Here is a 24,694-nt window from a genome sequence, read left to right as displayed (position 1 = left end):
GCCTGGAGGACATTGAAAACACAGCACAACGCTCCAACATTCGCATATGGGGAATACCCATAACAATTGTCGACCTCCAGTCCATAATCACAGCCCTCTTTCAAGAACTCGACCCATAGATCCCTATTGAGAGACTGGAAATGGACAGGACCCACCGCTCCCTAGCTCCCAAACCTGATGGCCCTCCACATAACATTATCATAAACGACACTTTTTCCGAACCAAAAAACAACTAATTCTAAAGACAGCCTGGTCTTCCAAGGACACAGATATCAAATCTTCCAAGAACTTTCTCAACTCAAGAAATGTTGCTACTATATATCAGGGGCGTACCTAGAGCATTTGGCACCGGGGCGGATCCAATATCTGGCACCCCCCCCACACGTTAAAATGTAAAAACACCCCACTGTGCCCCCTGCATACCTCTGCATCCTTCAATATTTTTTTGTTACTACTGTGTACCCCCCTCCACAACTGCACCTCTGGACCACTTTACATTGCACAGTACCCTGCACCCCTTTACATTACACAGCCCCCTGCATCACTGGACCCCTTTACATTACACAGCCCCCTGCATCACTGGACCCCTTTACATTACACAGCACCCTGCATCACTGGACCCCTTTACATTACACAGCCCCCTGCATCACTGGACCCCTTTACATTACACAGCCCCCTGCATCACTGGACCCCTTTACATTACACAGCCCCCTGCATCACTGGATCCCTTTAAAATTACACAGTAGCCTGCATCACTGGACCCCTTTAAAATTACACAGCACCCTGTATCACTGGACCCCTTTACATCTCACAGCCCCCTTCACCTCTGGACCCTTTTACATTACACAGCCCCCTGCACCACTGGACCCCTTTACATTACACAGCCGCCTGCACCTCTGCACCCCTTTACATCACATAGCCCCCTGCACCTCTGGACCCTTTTACACTACACAGCCCTCTGCACCCCTTTACATTACACAGCACCCTGCACCTCTGGACCCTTTTACATTACACAGCCACCTGCACCTCTGGACCCCTTTACATTACACAGCACCCTGCATCACTGCACCCCTTTTACATTACACAGCACCCTGCACCTCTGCACCCCTTTACATCACATAGCCCCCTGCACCTCTGGACCCTTTTACACTACACAGCCCTCTCCACCCCTTTACATTACACAGCACCCTGCACCTCTGGACCCCTTTACATTACACAGCACCCTGCATCACTGGACCCCTTTACATTACACAGCACCCTGCATCACTGGCCCCCTTTACATCTCATAGCCCCCTGCACATCTGGACCCTTTTACATTACACAACACTCTGCATCACTGCCGCCCCTTTTACATTACACAGCACCCTGCATCACTGGACCCCTTTACATTACACAGCACCCTGCATCACTGCACCCCTTTTACATTACACAGCCGCCTGCACCTCTGCACCCCTTTACATCACATAGCCCCCTGCACCTCTGGACCCTTTTACACTACACAGCCCTCTGCACCCCTTTACATTACACAGCACCCTGCACCTCTGGACCCTTTTACATTACACAGCCACCTGCACCTCTGGACCCCTTTACATTACACAGCACCCTGCATCACTGCACCCCTTTTACATTACACAGCACCCTGCATCACTGGACCCCTTTACATTACACAGCACCCTGCATCATTGCACCCCTTTTACATTACACAGCCGCCTGCACCCCTTTACATCACATAGCCCCCTGCACCTCTGGACCCTTTTACACTACACAGCCCTCTGCACCCCTTTACATTACACAGCACCCTGCACCTCTGGACCCCTTTACATTACACAGCACCCTGCATCACTGGACCCCTTTACATTACACAGCACCCTGCATCACTGGCCCCCTTTACATCTCATAGCCCCCTGCACCTCTGGACCCTTTTACATTACACAACACCCTGCATCACTGCCGCCCCTTTTACATCTCATAGCCCCCTGCACCTCTGGACCCTTTTACATTACACAACACCCTGCATCACTGCACCCCTTTTACATTACACAGCCGCCTGCACCTCTGCACCCCTTTACATCACATAGCCCCCTGCACCTCTGGACCCTTTTACACTACACAGCCCTCTGCACCCCTTTACATTACACAGCACCCTGCACCTCTGGACCCTTTTACATTACACAGCCACCTGCACCTCTGGACCCCTTTACATTACACAGCACCCTGCATCACTGCACCCCTTTTACATTACACAGCACCCTGCATCACTGGACCCCTTTACATTACACAGCACCCTGCATCACTGCACCCCTTTTACATTACACAGCCGCCTGCACCTCTGCACCCCTTTACATCACATAGCCCCCTGCACCTCTGGACCCTTTTACACTACACAGCCCTCTGCACCCCTTTACATTACACAGCACCCTGCACCTCTGGACCCCTTTACATTACACAGCACCCTGCATCACTGGCCCCCTTTACATCTCATAGCCCCCTGCACCTCTGGACCCTTTTACATTACACAACACCCTGCATCACTGCACCCCTTTTACATTACACAGCCACCTGCACCTCTGGTCATGTCAGCTAAAAACATTTTTAAATCGGGATGGTGTCACCCCTCTAGTGGGTGTCACCCGGTGCGGCCCGCACCCCCCGCACCCCCCTAGCAACGCCACTGCTATATATATATTCAATTAAAAAGGTGTTGGTACTGCGCTGGTATAATAATGTGATCTAGTTTACCCCAAAAAAAAAAATCTTTTTGACCCCTATAGTGATATAGTGCTAGATCCAGTACAGTGATGTACGTGATGGGTCACTATAGAAACAGCTCTTGTGAACTTATGTACTAGCATGATGCTATGTGCATATGCTGTGCCATCAAAAATAAATAAATAAATAAGTGGATAAATATGGCTACCCCAAATGATGTGCTTGTAAAACAATATTCCAAAGTGTTATATGTGAGTCTATAAACTATTATGAATATACATGCACAAGTGTGCGAACATATAAATAATGAATAATATTATTAATATATAAAAATAAAAATAAAGTGCGTTGGTGCCAAAAATTTGTTTTTCACAATTCATGTGCATTCATGCTGCAACACGTCCCCAATTATGGGTAAGCGCCAGTTCACAAATTCCAGTCCAAACAGAAAGTGTTGCTGAGTTTAAATCCTGGTGCTATATTTCATGCATACAGGGTGCTGTCACTTCTTCCACCCGACAAAGATAAGTGCTACCACCACCAACTGCTGAAATGCAAACTCACCAGACCCCAGCTGGTAATGTGCCTCAAAAACTCATTCCGTTAAAGTTGGTGAGTCCTCTCAGGATGTTCCTCAATGCCTCAAAGAAACCAAGGGGCTCATCATGGAGAAATACGTTTAAAAATATATTTATTTAAAATTCATAATAAAAAACTCATAATAAAAAACTACTCACAAGAGAGGTGCTTTAAAACCAGCACCTGGTGTCTTTGGCAGTGTCAGTCTTTTAGACAGCCGCTGACCAGCTTATCGTACGGGTGCGTTCCTGGCTCCTGCTGTACCTGTGGTTTCACTGGTTAAAATTACACTCCCCCTTGCGCTGTCCACATAGCTTCTTACGCGTTTCGCAGTTTTGCGTCTTCCAAGGTTCAAAAAACATCACTACTTTGTAATGCTGGATTTTTGTGCTGATGTCCAGTTAAATGAAAATAATAAATCTACTTTTTTCAAGATTTGATATAAAGCCCTCTGTATTTTGGTAAATATGTTCTCTTATGCTAAATATTGTAATTGCATGTCTTTACTGTATACGGTTAGCAGAATAAAAAATTTTTCAGGACAGTTGTTTTTTTTAAGGAACAATATCCTATGGGGTAATATTTATAATATATAATATATTACTGCAAAATAGATAGAGTGAAATGCAATTATTGTTTTCTCTGTCGTGTTCTTTACAAGTAGGTAAAAAGTGAAAAGTAATTAGAGGCATTTATCATAACAACAACATATAAATAAAGCAATATAATAGAAACACTTCTCTGCAAACCTCAGTGACAGACCTGAATATAAACCATTGTTCTCTGCAAGAACTCACATAGAGAGACCTAAATGTCCTGGCACATTTCTTTGCCCTATACAAGAAAAATAGGAATGAAAATAATTAGATGTGTCCTAGGGTGTAGAAAAACAGTGGCTTACCATAATAGGCCCAATTAAATTATCTCTGCAGTAGCACACACAAAATATAAAGGAAAACACGTTTGGTGGTAACCAGCAGTGCACAGTTACAAATTGCTGACTCTCTAAACTGCCTGATAGCTTGAAAACAATAAATCTTGATAGTCCAGGAAAATTCTTTCAACTGTTCCAAATATTAATTTAATAACATTATTATGTGAAGGTTATTAAAGCTGAACTCCAGGTACATATAAAATACAATAATGATTGCAGCTCTGTATTAATTAATACATCATTAAACTCAAGCAGTGTAAGTACCTGAAATTGACTAGCAGACCAGTACAGCTGGGCTCAGACCTGGGTGAGAGAGAAACAGAACAAGTAGCTAGTTATCTGTACGACAAGTGCCTATTGGGGAACAAGGAACATGCTAATAGGAAGACAGAAAAGGTGAACAGAGAGATAGGCTCATTACTGCTTCACAGACTGGGGGACAGACACTAACTGTAATGCCGCGTACACACAATCGGAATTTCCAACAACAAATGTTCGATGGGAGCTTGTTGTCGTAAATTCCGACCGTGTGTAGGCTCCATTGGACATTTGCTGTCGGAATTTCCGATAACATAAATTTGAGAGCTGGTTCTCAAATTTTCCGACAACAAGTTTTGTTGTCGGAAATTCCGATCGTGTGTACACATTTCCAACGCACAAAATTTCACGCATGCTCAGAATCAAGCAGAATAGCCGCACTGGCTATTGAACTTCATTTTTCTTGGCTTGTCATACGTGTTGTATGTCACCACATTCTTGACGTTCAGAATTTCCGACAACATTTGTGTGCCCGTGTGTATGAAAGACAAGTTTGAGCCAACATCCATCGAAAAAAATCCATGGTTTTGTTGTCGGAATGTTCGATCATGTGTACGCGGCATTAGTGTTACCTAACTGCAGCAGAGAAAATTGAGTCTTTTATCCAGCCAGGCAGGGCAATGCTGTGTAGCATACACTGAGAAAAATTATAAACGCAACACTTGTGTTTGCCCCTACTAATCATGAGCTGAACGCAAAGATCTATAACCTTTTCTATGTACACAAAAGGCTTATTTCTCTCAAATATTGTTCACAAATCTGTCTAAATCTGTGTTAGTGAGCACTTCTCCTTTGCCGACATAATCCATCCACCTCACAGGTGTGGCAAATCAAGATGCTGATTAGACAGCATGATTATTGCACAGGTGTGCCTTGGGCTGGCCACAATAAAAGGTCACTCTAAAATGTGCAGTTTTACCATATTGGCGGGTCCAAAAACCAGTCAGTATCTGGTGTGACCACCATTTTCCTTACGCAGTGCAGCACATCTCCTTCGCATAGAGTTGATCAGGTTGTTGATTGTGGCCTGTGGAATGTTTATCCATTCCTCTTCAATGGCTGTGCAAAGTTGCTGGTTATTGGCAGGAACTGTAACACGCTGTCGTATTCGCCAATCCAGAGCCTCCCAAACATGCTCAATGGGTGACATGTCCGGTGAGTATGCTGGTCATGCAAGAACTGGGATGTTTCCAGGAATTGTGTACAGATCCCTGCAACATGGGGCCGTGCCTTATCATGCTGTAACATGAGGTGATAGTCGTGGATGAATGGCACAACAATGGGCCTCAGGATCTCGTCACGGTGCATTCAAAATGCCATCAATAAAATGCACCTGTGTTCATGCATAGCATACACCTGCCCATACCATAACCCCACCACCACCATGGGCCACTCAATCTACAAAGTAGACATCAGCAAACAGCTCACCCACACAACGCCATAACGCTGTCTGCTTTCTGCCCTGTACAGTGAAATCCGGGATTCATCCGTGAAGAGAACACCTCTCCAAAGTGCCACATGCCATCAAATGTGAGCATTTGCCAACTCAATTTGGTTACGACGACAAACTGCAGTCAGGTCAAGACCCTGATGAGGACGGCAAGCATGCAGATGAGCATGCACCCTGAGACGGTTTGCAAATAAATAGTTGCAGCAGCTGTCCAGGAGGCTGGTCTCAGACGATCTTGGAGGTGAAGATGCTGGATGTGGAGGTCCTAAGCTGGTGTGGTTACACATGGTCTGCGGTTGTGAGGCCAGTTGGATGTACTGCCAAATTCTCTGAAACACCTTTGGAGATGGCTTATTGTAGAGAAATGAACATTCATTTCAAGGGCAACAGCTCTGGTGGACATTCCTGCAGTTAGCATGCCAATTGCATGCTCCCTCAAAACTTGTGACGTCTGTGGCATTGTGCTGATAAAACTGCACATTTCAGAGTGACCTTTTATTGTGGCCAGCCTAAGGCACACCTGTGCAATAATCATGCTGTCTAATCAGCATCTTGATATGCCACACATGTGAGGTGAATGGATTATGTCGGCAAAGGAGAAGTGCTCACTAACACAGATTTAGACAGATTTGTGAACAATATTTGAGAGAAATAGGCCTTTAGTGTACATAGAAAAAGTCATAGATTTGAGTTCAGCTCGTGATAAATAGAGGCAAACACAAAAGTGTTGCGTTTATAATTTTGCTCAGTGTAATTGTATAAATCTGGCTGTGTTGGTCCAAAAGATGTTAAAGGATTAGGGATAGAGTTAGGTTGACCTTGGATATTAGATAACTGAGAAACCAGGTGATTTCAACATGGATGTTCATTCATCTAAGAAAGATTTTTCACAATACAACCTCATGTGAGTGGGTAACCTTAAAGTGGAGATTCACCCAAAAAATAATTTTTTAACAGTAGATTGGGCCTAATTACGGGTAGCAGAATCGGGTGTTTTGATTAAAATCAATGCAGTACTTACCTTTTTTGAGATAGATGTTCTCCCGCCACTTCCGAGTATGGGCTGCAGGACTGGGCACTCCTATTTGATTGACAGCCTTCCGACCGTCGCATACAGCGACTCACCAGTTTCCAAAAGTAGCCGAACGTCGGTGCGCAGGCGCCGTATAGCGCCGCACTGACGTTCAGCAACTCATGACGCGCTGTATGCGACCGTCGGAAGGCTGTCAATCAAATAGGAACGCACAGTCCCGAAGACCATACCCGGAAGCGGCGGGAGAACATCTATCTAAAAAAAAGGTAAGTACTGCATTGATTTTAATCAAAACACCCGATTCTGCTTCCCGTAATTAGGCCCAATCTACTGTTAAAACATTTTTTTCGGGTGAACTCCCGCTTTAACTTAGGTTATTGGTTGGTGGAGTTAGGGCTATCGTCAAAATGATTCTAAAGGCTCAATTTATTTTTAAAGTAAAATAAAAAAATGTATACTTACCTGCTCTGTGCAATAGTATTGCACAGAGCAGTCCCTTATCTCCTCTTCTGGAGTCCCCCTGCTCTTCCTCTCCTGTGTGTGCCCCCATAGCAAGCTGGGTGCTATGGGTGCACGCATTCAGGCATGCGCCGGAGCCTGTCTGCAGGCATCCATAGACAAAAACAGCATGGTTCAACACCACCTCCCACTCTCTCCTCACAGGATTTGATTGACAACAGCAGGAGCCAATGGCTCTCACTGCTGCCTGAGCTCTGGTCATGTGTGCTGTGTGAATTGGGTTGTGTATTTTCCCTCCATTCACCTCTCAGAGCTCTTCTCACTGAGCTCTGCAGTGTGTAATTTCATCTCTCCGCCCCCAGTTTTCTGACAGCTCAGACAAGCGTTAATAAATTCCTGGATTTGAACATATGTAAAGAATTCTGAGGAGAAACAGGTATACCTTATGTAGGATTTGTTTTTTAATTCTGTGTATCCCCTGAGGCTAGTCACTTCACTGGGTTTCACTGTTGCATTTAGTTTTTTTTTTACTTTATGGCTAAATTCAAATTTGTGCAAAGAAACTTACATCTCAGTAGTTTTCTCTACCAATTGAAATGTATGACATTCAAGAGTCTCCTTGAGTCTCCAAACTATAATTTACGGAATTTTAGGAATGTTAGGAATCTTAGCCAAAATCTCCGCTCTTCCTCCTCCTCCGCCCCACAGCCCAGCCCCCACCCTCCTCTTCCTCTGCCATATTTGGATTTTTTTTTTATTCTCTGTCTGCAACCTTCTGGAACACATCACATGTTTCAGAAGACTGCATACCCATTCACAAAGCATGGCTCGAACATGCACAGTGGGCAGCAATAAGGAAACCACAAAGAGTCACAGCTGACTGCCCACAGCTAACATGCAGGTGCCGGAAAGCCAAAGACTGTTAAAGAACTGGCTTGGGTGGGGACAGAGCTGGACCCCTGGACAAGTGAGTGTCTGTTTATTAAAAGGCAGCAGCTACAGATAATAGCGCATCCTCACTATTATTTGAGTCTTGCAACCCAAAGTTCTTACCGGCCACTCCTTTGTACCTACTAATCTCCATGAAGGAGTACTTCACTGGGTCAATGACTCTTAATTTATTGGACATCTGGATATCCACCACACAAAAGCTCCTATCATTTGCCCAACATCCAACATGAGGTCAAAGCCTTTGGCCTTGCTTTACTTATTTGCTCTTAAACCAAAGTCTCCAATATGTCTTCCTTTGGTCTCTTTTAGCCCCTACCAATACTGGCCAAACCCTGAACATACATTTCTATTGCATTACAGACCTCCCACTTTCCAAAGGTGCATCATCATTTGGTAATAGAATGATTTCATAAAATGGTGCACTTCGTTTTTTATACTATCTGTAGCACCTTCTACCATAGGTAGGTGCTAGATTTGTAGTGTTTGAGGTTCTGTCAGAGCAGGTAAATAATGCTGTGAGCTAGGCCTATTTGTTTTTGATCTGGGGGCAGGGAGTGGTTAGTGTATCAGTGAGTGGGACTGACATGTGCTTCAGCTCTTGGGCCCCTCCCCTGCTTTCAGTGAGAATGTTCTGGAAAAGGTGCAGGGCTGAGAGTTGGCGTGGCATGGAGTACATGTGAGGAGCCCTGAACAATTCCCAACTAGGATTGGCAGGGGGCAGGCCTCCTACATCAACTCACAATCAGCCTGCTGGGGAGGAGTTGTCAGCTGGGTAAATTGAAAGATGGATTGCTGGACTACGTGCTGGAGAGACACCCCCATCTGGGGTGGTGTGGATTCGCTGGAGGAGCTTGGGAGCTTGAAGGGAGCCACTCCTTAAACAGTCATGGAGAGGTGTCCTGGAACAGGAGCTGGAGGAGAAGTTGGTCCACGCGGTCCGGGTAAATCTTTCAAGAAGGACTCAGGAGTCGGCAATTGAGGCACAGTGGAGATCTGGAAGAGGCATGCCAAGGGGGCTGGGTGCAGAGCCAGAGGAGAGACTGTAGGATTTTGTGTTAAGTTGCTGAGGACTCAGAACTTGCAAGTAGGGCTTGCTGGGATCAGTGATCCACCATCAAGTATGCTTTATTAATCAAATGTTCAGGGTCATCAAGAAGGGGTTCTGCAGGCCCCTGGCCGATTATTCATCAAGAGAAGTTTAAGCTAGGAATTGTTCAGAGTGAGGCCTAGTCCATTCAAGATGGTGGGACAGGATGTCTAATGCTGTGACAGGGAAGTGTTGTGCAGGAGGTGAAGAGTCCTGGAGGTAGAAGTCTGCAGGGAGAGTGTAGAGCTGGGAGAATTTCTAAGGGTGAAAAAGTCTGTCAAGATTAGAGTCCACCATTTTTGTTCTGTGAAGATAATGAGTAACCATTTGCCGTTGTGAAGCCAGATCGGCTCCAGCACTGCAAATACCAATTGTTCTATGGGCATCCCATATCCCTTTCCCCCAACCAAGTTCAATGGCCCAAAAAAAACAACAAAACAAAGCAAAATGCCGTGTACACACGACCATTTTTAATGGTCTAGAAAAAAAAGTTAAAAAAAGTTTTTTTCAACCCGATTCTTGTTAAGCCTGCCTTGCCTACACACAATCGTGAAAAAAAATGCTCTAGCAGTGATGTACAACACGTACGACGGCACTATAAAGGGGAAGTTCCATTCGGATGGCGCCACCCTTGGGGCTGCTTTTGCTGATTTTGTGTTAGTAAAAGTTTGGTGAGAGACGATTCGCGTTTTTTAAGTCTTCGTGCTTTTCAGTCTGTTGCAGCGTGACGAATGTGCTATCTCCATTACGAACGCTAGTTTTACCAGAACGAGTGCTCCCGTTTCATAACTTGCTTCTGAGCATGCACGTTTTTTCACGCCTTTAAAGCCTACAGACGACCGTTTTTTACAACGTGAAAAACGTCAAAACGTGAAAAACATGTTCTGAGCATGATCTAAATTTTTAAACATGGAAATAGGTTTGGGACTTTGAATGAGGCAAGTGAATAACACATACCTCCATCCCTATAAGTTGAAAAAGAGAAAGGGTTGGGACTTTAAATGAGATGCGTGTTGATGCAAACAGTATGTATGAGTAAAAAAGTAAAGTTGTATAGCGTAATAACCAGGCTCGAACTTACCAACCAAACTGCAAGCCGTATTCAACTGTCTAACTGAGTATGTTAAAAGCAGAGGATTGGTTGCACACATGCAAATGTGGACTCATTTAAAGTCCCAACCCTTTCCCTTTTTAACTTATAGTGATGGAGGCATGTGTTATTCACTTGCCTCATTCAAAGTCCCAAACCTATTTCCATGTTTATCAATAGGGATGGAGATGCGATTTTGATGCTTATACATTTACCCTTATGCGTTTTTTCCAGTGCTCTTTATTGCTATACCAACTCTAGATGGAGTTGGCTGGTGACACACACCCCTAGTTACCTGCTGTCCATCTACTCATTAGCACTTGTATGCCTCCATCTAGGAAACTAATAAAGTTTAGTTAGGACCACAGGAATGCAGAGAGCCTTGTAAGCGGCCTGTGGCTTATCCATATATTTGCAAATGTGTGCAACCAATCCTCTGCTTTTAACATACTCAGTTAGACAGTTGAATTCGGCTTGCAGTTTGGTTGGTAAGTTCGAGCCTGGTTATTACGCTATACAACTTTACTTTTTTACTCATACATACTGTTTGCATCAACACGCATCTCATTTAAAGTCCCAACCCTTTCTCTTTTTCGATCTAAATTTTTAATGCCCATTTTTCACATCATGAAAAATGCCCTGGAGCCCACACTCAATCGTTTTTAATGACATTTAAAAAAATGAAATTTTTCACGTCATGAAAAACGGTTGTGTGTACGTGGCAAAAGACTTTTATACACAATCTGGGACAAAGTGAGGTAAATTAAGAAATTAAGAAATTAAATTAAGAAAATAAGGCAAATTTAAAGCCCAACTCCAGCCTCAACTTTATTTTTTCAGTTTTCAAGAGAGTTTATAGGAGTAAGAACTCTTACATTTACATTATTGTCCTTTTTTGGGAGATCTTTTTGTCTTGGTGACACCAGAACAAGAAATGAAAGGGTACAAGTGTCACTGAGACAGGAAAGCACAGATAACAATAAAAACCAGAACAATATTATTGCCCCTCTCTACCTAAAGTGTAACTTAAGTAAAAGAGTGGTAAAGGATTACAACACCTGTCAGGTTTTTATTGCTGTCTGTGCCCCTGTTCACCCACTCTATTTGTCATGTTTACTGTTATCATCAAAGGTAAACTAAAATCAAAAATTTAGGGTTGACATCAGAAAAATAATAGAGGGGAAATCTTCCAATGGGGACACTAGCTTGGGTAACCCCAGTGGCATCCCAGGATTCCCTCACTTGGGAGGGATTTTCTTTCACTTCCTGTTTTTGCTATGTGACAGAAACTGAAGGGAAATTTCCCTTATATTTGTATAATGTGACACCCTATCACCAGGGAAGAAGGTGATAGATAAATCTGGCCAATGTGGACACTAATAGCAATAAAAACCTGCCTTTGGTTCTAACCCTTCTGTACGCAATTCAAAACCAAAAAGTTGGTTTGTAATAAAGATGAAATATATCATTTTACTAGTTTGTTAAAGAGGGGGTGAAATGGCTCTTACTCAAAATGATCTGTGAATAAATAATATATAGCAAAGATTCCTGTGCAAATAAATCAGATAAATACAATATACAGTATCTTGAATAGATCAATATAACATTTCCTTGGTGCATAAAAGCAAATGCAAATGAGTGCAAAATATTAAAAGTACTAATAAATATTTCTTCAGTGCCAAGCACTTTAAGAAAGTGACGTTGAGCAGTCACGCAACGCGTCATCCAGCCTGCTGCCTTTCCAACCTTGACCTGTGGTAACAGCGACACCCACCGTCAAGGGGAGACTTGTGCAACCCAGCCGAACTGAGACAGGACCAACAATTTAGCATAACCCTTCTGAGCCAAACTACTGCTCAAGACAACTATAATTTAACACATAGCGCCCACTCAATGGGAGCAGGGCGCTACACTTCTTTTTAGGGTGTCTACAATCTGGATGAAGTAGTAAAGCAGATACCTTTGGGCACCAGCCTGGTCAGTCTTGGGAGAGGGTAGTGTTAAACCGACAGATTTAAATTGGACTTAAAGGGTTACTAAAGTATTTTTTTTTCTTTAAAATAACAAACATGTTATACTTACCTCCACTGTGCAGTTCGTTTTGCACCGTGGCCCCGATCCACATCTTCTGGGGTCCCTCGACGGCTGTCTCTGGTCCTCCCCGCAATTACTCACCACACTAATGCGAGAACTTGCATGGTGGTCAGTAATTGCGGGCGCGCTCCCGTGATACAGCGAGCGGCCATAGTGCTCACTGTATCACTCGGCCCCGCCCCTCGGCGCGCCGCGTCACTGGATGGGATTGACAGCAGCGCCAGCCAATGGCTGCGCTGCTCTCAATCCATCTGCTCTAGCCAATCAGCGGCCAGGCTGAGCGGCAAAGAGGATCTCGGGACCGCGCGGGACTTTCGAGGGGTCAGGTAAGTATAACGGGAGCATCCGATGTTTTTTCACCTTAATGCATAGATTGCATTAAGGTGAAAACATTTTTTTCTTTACAACTCCAACCTCCCTGGCGCTATGATTATTTCAGATTTTAGGTGCTGAAAGCGGTACCATTATTTTGCAAGGAAATTTGGCATTTTACATTGTAGGCCTGTAATTCTTAGGAATAACTCACTTAAATATGTCCAAACAAGAGTCTAGTAGACATCTCGGGTATGATAAAGTTTGAAAAACAAAATCATAAATTATATTATAATAAATAACTATAAATAATTATAACTAATAATAATATAATTATAATAAAAATTATTCAATGATGTAATTAAATCAAAATAACTGAAATTTGATCAGTTGCAGAATTGTCGCTGTCATTACTTTTATTTTTTTTGACGAATTTCCCCACAAATCGCTATCGCTCAATTCTGCAAGTGATTAATTATTTTTTTATCGCTGTTTTCTAGCTGCTCTAAAATCACTTTTGACATAAAGGGACACTTTTGGTTGCTATGGACAATCTACAGTTTCCAGGCAGAAAGAACAGTTTTTATTATACAAAAGTACATGTAGGGCACTGGGCAGACCACTGGGGACAAAGGGGGTGTGTATTTTTTACATACAGTACTGTAATCTGTAAGATTACAGTATACTGTATGTAATGTGTTTATTTACTTTTTTGAATTTGGTACCGTTCTCCGCCCCGTGCGTCGTAATGTCGCAGGGAACAGAGATCGGCGGCACACAGGCACTGTGTGAATCGAGCAAGGACGCCGCTCGCTCACACAGCGGGGATGCATCGCAGGATCCAGGGACAAGGTAAGTAAACCATGCCTGTGGACACTGCGAGGCGATCCCGAGTTGGGCTCGGGGATACCATTTTTGGTCCTGAAATCTTACCCCAAGCCAGACTCGGGAATACCGCCAGGGGGGTTAACTGATGCTTTATTAACAGTTACAGCAACAGTTTGTTTTCCTTTGGGTATAAATGTTTCATATAAATGAGAAAAGCTGTTGATTGTAAGCACCCTTGTCAGGGTTAAATGGTTTGCCTCAACCCTCTATCTGCTACACTGGCTGGACAGCTTGGTCCGTTAAAGGAGGTTGAAAAAAACAGACTTACTGGCTGCATCACCATCACCATGCAAATCATGTAACACATTGGTGAGAGCAGAATGTGGAGAAAATATACTGGAAAATTCATAAAATCCTTAACAACACATTTCTGGTAGTAGTTCCCTTTAAAATGACCTGCTCCTAATTGATGTAAGCATTTGCGCCAGTTTCAGTAACATTGCTGCTATGTATGTTCTGATGTAAAATGCAGAAAATTATATGACAATGCATCTGGCAGTGCCCGAGGGCACTGTGCATTGTTTAATACATACATTTTTCATTCTGATTAGATTGGCAATGCACCTCCACTAAAAAATGCACTTGAACAATTTTTGTTCACTATAGCGCAGATGTGTTCTGCTGCACTGTATATGTTTTATTCTAAATGGCACTGCAGCGCAATGCACAAATACAATTGTCATATACATACTGTATGTATGTGAATTGACTTTCAAAGAGTATAGTGAGAGACCGAAACATCTTGATTCTAAAGGACTTGAAAATGGAATATACCACTCATATATAAAACATGTCTGCTTTTAGATTGAAGTTTATGAAGCAGAAATAAGGTGCACTGTGGATTAAGATAGGGCATTAAGGTAGCCGAGAAGAAAAGTAATAACACATTTATATAAAAGGGAAGTTATCACTTGCCATGGCTAATTCTTGTACAAATCATCTTTGTAAAAAGTATCTTGATCAGCAGGATTAGCAGAAATTACAGCAATGGCAGAACTGAAAGAGGGAAAGGCACGCACAGACTGATATTTATAACTCCATTTCATTCCATTTTTCTAATCAGGAGTCACCTTGTAATGTGCGATTTCAGCAATAACAAAATCACAGGGCTTGTGTCACTAACAGAGAATATTACAAGGTGCGAATATATGGCAAGTTTTCACATGTGCTTCTTGCATTTCATATTTCTATAACGTTCCATTATTTTTTAATCTTTTTGCCGTTTTATTCTTAGTACAGAATATATCTATTTTTTTATATATACCGGTACATATATATATATATATATATATATATATATATATATATATATATATATTCAGTTATGTTACTTCAACCTTGTATAAAATGTATTTCAAAGTTGTGTCAAAGTGTTACTTTACACTGAATTTGTATTGTGTGAACTTGAGATTCTACAGGAAGGGAGGAAGGTTTCACTAATCACAACCCCTACACTTTCACAGAACTAAAGCTATATTTGCTTTTATTTTTTAAAATGTATTTTAAAAGCACAATAGTAAACGGACAAACAAAAAAAATGTGCCGCTCTCGCCTCCTTATGTGCCTAATGCCTTAATTTTGTGAACTACTAAAACTCATTAATTTCTATAAAAAAATCTTAATAAAAAATGAAATGATAATGTTCCAACTAATATATAACTAGTGATCCAGTATAAACCATGAATGTTGCAAACATATTTCACAAAACAATCATTGATATCTAAAATATGAGTATAGTGGCTTCATAATAGATACAATATATAGTGCCTCCTCCCAAAAAATGTATTGTGAGATAATTGTTAAAAAAAAAAAGTTGGCATACTTTATATGAGACTTACAAGCAATCCAGGAGTGAAAAGAAGTCCTCTTCCACAGAGACCATTATCGTTTAGAATCAGAAATGTAATATAGCTGTGTCCTTACCCTCCTGTGTGTATCCAAATTACAGGAGGTCCACAATAGCCTGCTGAAGGATTTCTGGGATCATATCCAAGGCATAACCCATGGGTATAATTCTATCCTAACCAATCACTAAAAACACACCTCCTCTTTACTTTAATACCTCCAGGGAAGGGAATCAAGTTTACCTCCTGCATTCGGAATGCAATTCTAACTTTTCAATCATCATCAACATTTGTGCCATGTAGTCCCCCAAAGTCCACCTCTCTGCAAGTCATGTCATGCTTCCTTATATTATTACCAAATTTGCATACGGTTTTAGCTTTCAGGGCACACAGTATGCTACAGTGCCTACTAGCACATTATGGCATGAACCTGCAGGGAACCCAGTTGATTTTTTTTTCACGCTTTAACGCTGAGGCCGTTGTGGGAATATAGTTTTAAAAATGTGTCTTATTCTGCAAAAGAATATAGGGCCAGATCCTCAAAAGAGATACGCCGACTTAACTCAAGATTTCTAAATTTACACAGCGCGTATCTTTGCGCCTGATCCTCAAAACGAGATACGCCTGAAATTCCGGTATTTCCGTCCTACCTAAAACAATTACACCGGCGCTTCTTCGGGCGCTAATTACGCTAGACACGCCACTGTTTTTGATAGGCAAAGATGCAAATGAGGGAGATCCACAAAATTAAGTGTGTGCGCCGTAGATTACGCCCTGTGCGCACCTGTTAGTTTCCCGGCGGGAAGTAACACTTTATAAAAGCAGCCCTAATTTTACACATGCCATGTAAATGTCTGCTGAAGCAACACCATTGAGGAAGAGCTGAGCACACACATTTGCTGGACTACAATCTGTCTGCCAACATGCCAGGGCCATCCATGATCCTAACTGCACTCGTTACTTTAGAGGTGCAAAGAAGGAGGAGGGAACAGAGGAGGAGGAGGAGGGCACAGGAGAGGGTATACCGCACACGCCAAGATGTCTTTGGCATGACTGCTTCTGAGGTATTCCGCAACTTCCGTTTCAACCATGAAGCCATCCTGGAATTAACCAGAATCCTGCAGGATGATCTCACCAGCCCAACACAACGCTCACATGCACTGCAGCCTCTCATCAAAGTACTGGCAACACTGCATTTCCTTGCCACTGGCTCTTTTCAACACACAAGTGGAGGTGTGGCTGGGATGGCACAATCCTCCATGAGCAGGTGTGTGCACCAAGTAGTCCCTGCAATACTGAGACGCATGGGCAATCAATTCCAAAAACCCACCCAGGAGGACCAGCGAATAAAGACAATGACGGATTTTTACCAAATAGCCAGATTCCCACGCACCATCGGGGCCATTGATTGTACCCATGTGGCACTACAACCCCCCATGAGACAGAGCACATGTTCCGTAATAGGAAGCACTGGCATTCCATAAATGTCCAGGTCATAGTGGATGCACAATCCCTCATATGGCACGTCTGTGCGAAATTCCCTGGATCCTGCCATGACAGCTACATCTTCTGGCAGACCAACATCTCAAGAGATTTGGAACTGAACGTGTATGGGGACAGCTGGCTGGTTGGTGAGTGACATGGGTGTCAGGTATGACTTTCCCCCCCCATGATGCAGACATCAGGAGGGGCACATGCATGACTAACATCCTCCTGTCTTTTCCCTTCCAGGTGACTCTGGATATGCACTGGGACCCCATCTTATGACTCCATACCGGAACCCACAAACTCCAGGAGAGCAAAGTTATAATGAGGCTCACATTCGTACCTGTGCAGTTGTGGAATGCACATTTGGGCTCCTGAAGTCCCGCTTCAGATGCCTGGATAAGTCTGGGGGTACACTGTTGTATTCCCCAGACTTTGTGTGCCAGATCATCGGTGCATGTTGTATTTTGCACAACTTTGCAGTGAGAAGGGGCCTGGAGATTGACATACGTGATGACCTGACCCCCGACCCAGACAATCCCCCCCCTACCAACTCTACCCGGTCTGCTGAGGGCACAGCAGCCAGGAGACGCCTCGCAGAAGGCATTTTTTCACAGTAAACGCACATTAATTATGTCACAATGAGAATGTTTTTTTTCACAGTAAACGCACATTAATTATGTCACAATGAGAATGTTTTTTTTCACAGTAAACGCATATTAATTATGTCACAATGAGAATGCATGAATGCACACCACTGTGGTCCCTAACACAGACACATCACATGCACATTGAATTGGATTAGATCCAAGTACCCCCCCCCCTTTGGTACTTGGGAGCAGTAACGCCACGCCACGGCTCCAATTATGTCACTGTGCATTCATACACCATTCAGGAACCTGGGATCACTTCTCCCTGGTCCTGGGGATCCCTTTTTTATCAGGAATGCCACCCCCCCACATTCACACATCATTCACACACATAAAACAAATCATAAGTACAGTATACCAAAATAAAAAAAAAAATAATAAAAATAAAAAAACAAAAGTATCCCTGCTAATTTAGTTGCGGCGGCGAGTGCTACGCCTGGGCTGGCCACGGGCACGGCCACAGCCAACCGGAGGATCTTCATTGGGGGGGGGTGTGAGCAGGGGAGGAAGTATCTTCATGGGGGGAAGTGTGAGCAGGGGAAGGAGGATCCTCCTGGGGGGGTGAGCAGGGGAAGGAGGAGCCTCCCCTGGTGACTGTCCTCCTGCTGGCCTGCCCTCCAAGGCCACTGCTATCCTTGTAAGACAGAGAGTGAGGGCAGCCGCATTGGCCTGGCCAGACCTGGTATTGTCCTGCACAGCCTGGGTCAGGGCACTCACCTCCTGGGCCACGCCTGTTGTGGCGGTCTGCAGGTCATTCAAGCATGTGATGACTGCCACTGAGTTGGTGGCCACATCACCGAGTGCCTCCTTCATTACACCCAGGCTGTGCTCCATCTGGGTCACTTTTTGTTGTATTTGAGCCAGAGTGCGGGTCTGCCGGGCATTGTCCCTCAGCAGACTGACCGGCAGACGCTCGGCCACCCCCCTGGTCTCCTGGGTCGCCATCCTGCCTGCCGCTGAGTCTTGTGGCCCTGGAGGAGGGGAGAGAGTGACCCTTGTGAGTTGAGGCCTGTTGGGGGAGGAGTGGGAGGGGCTACCCCTGATGGTGGCCTGACTGGTGCCAGCCTCAGGGGTAGCCTCAGGGGTAGCCTCAGGGGTAGCCTCAAGGGTCATAAAATCCGAGGCCAAAAGGATTTCCCGGCCAAGCTGCAGATCTTCTTCCTCCACCCCCTCATCCTCCTCCCCCTCATCCTCCTCTCCCTCAACCTCCTCCACCTCAACCTCCTCATGAGGGGATGTTTGGCCACTCCCCTCCCCTGGGGAATCCTGCCCTTCTTGGGACTCATCAGCAGCCTCTTGTCTTGGGGGTGGTGCAGCAGCCTGGCCTGATGGGCCAGCAACCTCCTGGCCTGATGGGCCTGCAACCTCCTGGCCATCTGTGGAGGACACAAAACAATCACAGGTTTGAGGATCCACACACTTGGCACATCTTCCCTTCCCCCACCCACACATGCTAATCACCAGAAAGAAAAAACAAAAACTTACCTGTCCTCACAGGAACATCAGATTGATAGCCAGGCAGGCCTACCACCTGCTGTGGGTGGAAACACTGGGCCACTGCCCATTCCTCCTCAGTCAGCCTGATGGGGCAGGGTCCCCCTCCTCCAGTGCCCGTGATATGGGCATTGATCCTTGCCATCTTGTTCCGGACCAGGCTCTTAAGATCATTTATCTTCTTTTGTATGCCAGCGGGGGTCCTGGTCTCCCCCCCCCCCCCGCCGCATTGATCTGATCCGTGATCTTTTTAATTATCTCCTTCTTCCTGGCCGGGGGGGTGTTCCGGCTCTCAGGGCCATGCAGATAACGCCCATATCGGACGATGCCCCGAGCAAGAATTTGCTTCTCTCCCAGGGTAAAATTGAGCTTCCTGCGCTTGGGGGCCATCACAGACACCACCCAGCAACAAGAAAAAACTCAACGGACAAACAAACAAAAATACACACCCAACAAACAAACAAAAATACACACCCAACAAACAAACAAAAAAACTCACTGAAAAAACAAACAAAAATCTAAACACACAAGCAGACAGCTACTATAAATTCAAAAACAAACACGCAAAAAAAAAAAAAAATACAATCACAAAAAAACAATCAGAAACTACACTTAGCAAAAACAAACACCAACTATACTCTCCAACTCCTCAAAAACTTTTCTCACAAACACAACTTACCAACAAACACCAACAAACGTTCAGAGCAGAAGCAACTTGCTCTAGGAAGGGAAACACTGGGATATACTTTTGCAAGGGAAGTGTGTTTGACTGGGGCTTTTTATACACAGGGCGATCCTCAAACTAAGTACGCTTGGCCTTTTACCTATCTCACTGATTGCGCCGAGCCACGTTCTGCACATGCCCAGTGAGGTCCAGATTTGTGCGCGCATGCGCAGTACGGCCGGGGCCTCATTTGCATGGGATCACGGCTCATTACAATGAAGCACGCCCACTTCCTTCCCACTTGCAATAAGCCCGCCTTACGCCTCGGAATTTAAGTTACGCTGGCGCAAATTTGGGCGCAAATGCGCTGTGGATACGGCACTTACGATACCAAATTAGGGCGCCGTAACTTAAATGACATAAGTTTTGAAGAACTAAATTTGCGCCGCTGTTTGTGGATCTGGCCCATAGAATATAATTAAAAATAGTGCAACTATTGTCAGAAATTTAAGTACCGTTAGATCACTTCGGGCTGGCCCCTTTTGCAGGTATAGTTATAAAAAATATTTAAAATAAGTGTCTATACTGTTTAAAATCCAGTAATATAATGCTCAGTTGCTCTATATTTTTAGGCACTTTGCCAAATATGTAGATGCCGATCTGCCGACAGCCTAAATATTTACTGCTGTTCAGGCAATTCTCTTTCTGCTAAAAGCAGCCAAAGTGGCTGATTAGCTGCTGGATCACTTTTAAAAGCAGCGGAATGGGTTCCCCCCTCTGCCCCCACTCTCCGGTGTTTCCCAGGCTTTACCGTCTTACCAGGGAACCCAGGAACCAATCCGGAGGTTCGTGCGGCTTGCCATAGAGGTGAACAGAGACCAGAATGTCTCTGATTATGTCTATGATCTAGTGTAGTGTTTCTCAACCTTTTACAGTGAAGTACCCATGCAGGTCTAAAAGTACCCCTGCAGTGAAGTATGTGTTTGTGGTAAATTTTCTGTGTGTATTTGTGATGGTTTTTGTTTGTGTACAATATCATTGTCTGTGTGCAAACACGCAGATAATCTGAAATTAACCCACAGGTAGAAAACATGCACGCACATGCAGCCAACCAGTGCAGTGCCCACCAAATGCAGCCTCATTAGTGCAGTGCCCATGAAATGCAGCCTTATCAGTAACTGCCAAATGCAACCTACGAGTGGCCATAAAATGCAGCCTACCAGTGTGGTGCCCACCAAATTCAGCCTACCGGTGCAGTTCCCACCAAATGCAGCTTATCAGTGCCCACCAAATGCAGCCTTATCAGTGCCTTTCAAATGCAGCCTATCAGTGCCCATCAAATACAGCCTGCCAGTGCCCATTAAATGCAGCCTACCAGTGCCCATCAAATGCAGCCTACCAGTGCAGTCCCCCCCCCCCCAAATCCAACTTATCAGTGCCCATCAAATGCAGCTTATCAGTGCCAACCAAATACAGCTTATCAGTGCAGTGCCCAAGAAATACAGCCTACCAGTGCCGTGCTTACCAAATGCAACTTATCAGTGCCTGCCAAATGCAGCTTATCAGTGCAGTGGATAAAAGTGGCAGCGATTCTTATTAAAATCTAATAACAGAAAATATCAGTCCTAAATGGGTCATATCAATGACATAAGTTCATATATAAAAAACAGTTCATATAACAGAGACAGTTCCTCAATGTATTACAATTGATAATCATGAAGGGTAAGAACCAGAAGGACCAGAAGAACCACCACTGGACACACCACTACTTGCTGCCTCTTACCAGATAATATTGACCCCCTATTACGGGTCAAAATTGTCCTAATGTTTCCACAAGTAGATGCCCAGTGTGGCTCCCTTCATCTATCAGATCCACACATGCAGTTCACTCCCCAGCCCGTGCCTCTTAATCATCAGTGCCCACCAAATGCAGCCTACCAGTGCCTGGATCAGGATCTCCCGCGGTGTCACGGAGCTTGTATTTAAATTGGTGGCCGCTGTAACAAAGTCCCGCCTCTTATGATACATGTCACACTGATTCAATTGGATCAGTGTTTTCCGTCTATCACAGAGCACCTGTTAGCACCACCAAACAATTCAGACCAGAGTTCCGTGACACAGTGGGAGATTGCTGCTGTGTCACACACAAGGAGAGGAGGAGGGAGGAGAGGGGGAGGAGAAGAGACGGAAGGAGGGGAGGGTTTCACGGCGCACCCAGGATCGTGCCCAGGATCGGTTCTGAGTGATGTATCCCCCTGCCCTTGGTGCACCTACCTCCAGGGGTACACGTACCAGGTGTTGAGAACCACTGGTCTAGGAGACTGGAAGCGACGGCATGCCCTCACTTTCATTTTTTGGTAAATGTAAACACTGACATTTATTTTGAAGGGCGGGAAAGCATCAGATTAATTTTTTTTTGATCTGATGAATTCAATAGAACAGGAGAGATCTGGGGTCTTATTGACCCCAGATGTCTCCATAAACAGGACTTGTCATGCTTTATTATCACAAAGGATGTTTACATTTCTTGTAATAGCAATAACGTTTTTTTTTAAAGGACACTGTAAAAATAAAATTTTCTATATGCTCGCGTTCAGAGGCGAACACATACAAAGGTCATGCACGCATATGTAAACAGTGTTTGTAACACACATGTGAGGTATTGCTGCAAATGTTATAGCGCAAGCAAAAAATCTTGCTCTAGACCTCCTTTGTAACTTTAAGGCCTCGTACACACCACCCAACATGTCCGATGAAAACGGTCCGCAGACAGTTTTCATCGGACATGTCCGCTGGGATCATTTGGTCTGATGTGTGTACACACCATCAGACCAAATTCCCCGCGGACAGAATACGCGGTGACGTGGTAGGGCTGTGGCGGCGACGATGACGCCGCGACGTGCGCGCACCAGGAAGTTCAATGCTTCCACGCATGCATCAAATCACTTTGACGCATGCGTGGGATTTCGGGCCAGCGGACATGTCCGATGAGTCGTACTGACCATCGGACATGTCCAACGGACAGGCTTCCAGCAGACAAGTTTCTTAGCATTCTAAGAAACTTTTGTCCGCTGGAAACCTGTCCGCTAGGCCGGGAAACTGTCCGGTCGGCCCTACACACGACCGAACATGTCCACGGAAACTGGTCCGATGGACCAGTTTCAGCGGACATGTTCGGTCGTGTGTACAAGGCCTCAGAGATTTTTGAATATCGTAGTCTGTCGCCATTCCACGAGCATGCGCAATTTTAAAGTATGACATGTTTTTTTGGTGTAACATCAACTTTTATATCTTACCAAAAAAAATGGGCTATATATTGTGTTTTTTTTGCAATAAAATTCATTAAAGTATATTTTTTCCCAAAAAGTTGCATTTGAAAAACCGATGCGCAAATTCTGTATGACATAAACAATTGCAATGACCGCCATTTTTTTTCTCTAATGTCCCTGCTCTAAAAATATATAATGTTTTGGAAGTTCTCAGTAGTTTTCTAAAAAAAAAATACATGCTGTTTTTACTTGTAAACAAAAAGTGTCCGAAAAGGCCTGGTCTTAAAGTGGTTCAAGCACACACAAATTTTAGTAGCAGAATTATTAATGTGGAATGTATGTTTCTTGCTAAGGAAAATCATTATTTATCAAGTTGCTATGGGTAAAGTTCCACTTTAAATGTGCCAACCCATACTATAAAATGTTCTATTCTACAATTGTATAGAACATAGATTTATAGGTATTCATCTTTGGATATGTCCAGAAGCATAAATGTCACCTTTACAGTATAGGATAGAAAAGGCAGTAATGTAGTCAAGCATAAAAATTTTACATGAACAATGTACTCTTTGGCCCAGATTCTCAAAGACTTACGACGGCGTATCTCCAGATACGCCGTCGTAAGTCCGAATGGGCGCAGTCATATCTATGCGCCTGATTCATAGAATCAGTTACGCATAAATTCTGCCAAGATACGAGCGGCGTAAGTCTCCTATGCCGTCGTATCTTGGGTGCATATTTACGCTGGCCGCTAGGCGGCGCTTACGTTGATTTCCGTGTTGAATATGTAAATGAGCAAGATACGCCGATTCACGAACGTACGTACGCCCATCGCAATTAGTTACGCCGTTTACGTAAGACATACGCCGACGTAAAGATAAAGCTGGTCTCTAGGTGGCGCAGCCCATGCAAGGTATGGACGTCGGAACAAGCCTATCTTTTTACGTTGTTTACGTAAGTCGTACGTGAATGGGGCTGTGCATAGGTTATGTTCACGTCACAGGCATTGAGCCGGCGTATCTTTGGCGTAAATACGACGTGATACTGAGCATGCGCGCGCATGCGCCGTTCGTTCGGCCATGCATCTACATGGGGTCAAGCTTAATTTAAATACAACACGCCCACGACCTGCCTACTTTGAACTACGCGTGCTTATTCCGGCCCATTTACGCTACGCCGCCGTAACTTAGGATGCAAGTGCTTTGTGAATACAGCACTTGCCTCTCTAAGTTGCGGCGGCTTAGCGTAAATACGCTACGCCCGCACATAGTTACGCCGCCCTGCGTGAATCTGGGCCTTTATTTTTATTTTTTGTTCTTTTCCTTGCATGCTTACTGTGTAAAGGTCAGTTGGTGTTAGAAGCTCTTAAGAGCAGGTCTATGAC

This window comes from Rana temporaria, chromosome 4 (assembly GCF_905171775.1).
Source record: "Rana temporaria chromosome 4, aRanTem1.1, whole genome shotgun sequence".
Taxonomy (NCBI): domain Eukaryota; kingdom Metazoa; phylum Chordata; class Amphibia; order Anura; family Ranidae; genus Rana; species Rana temporaria.
The sequence above is the reverse complement of the archived record's forward strand: the minus strand, read 5'-3'. Positions refer to the sequence as shown.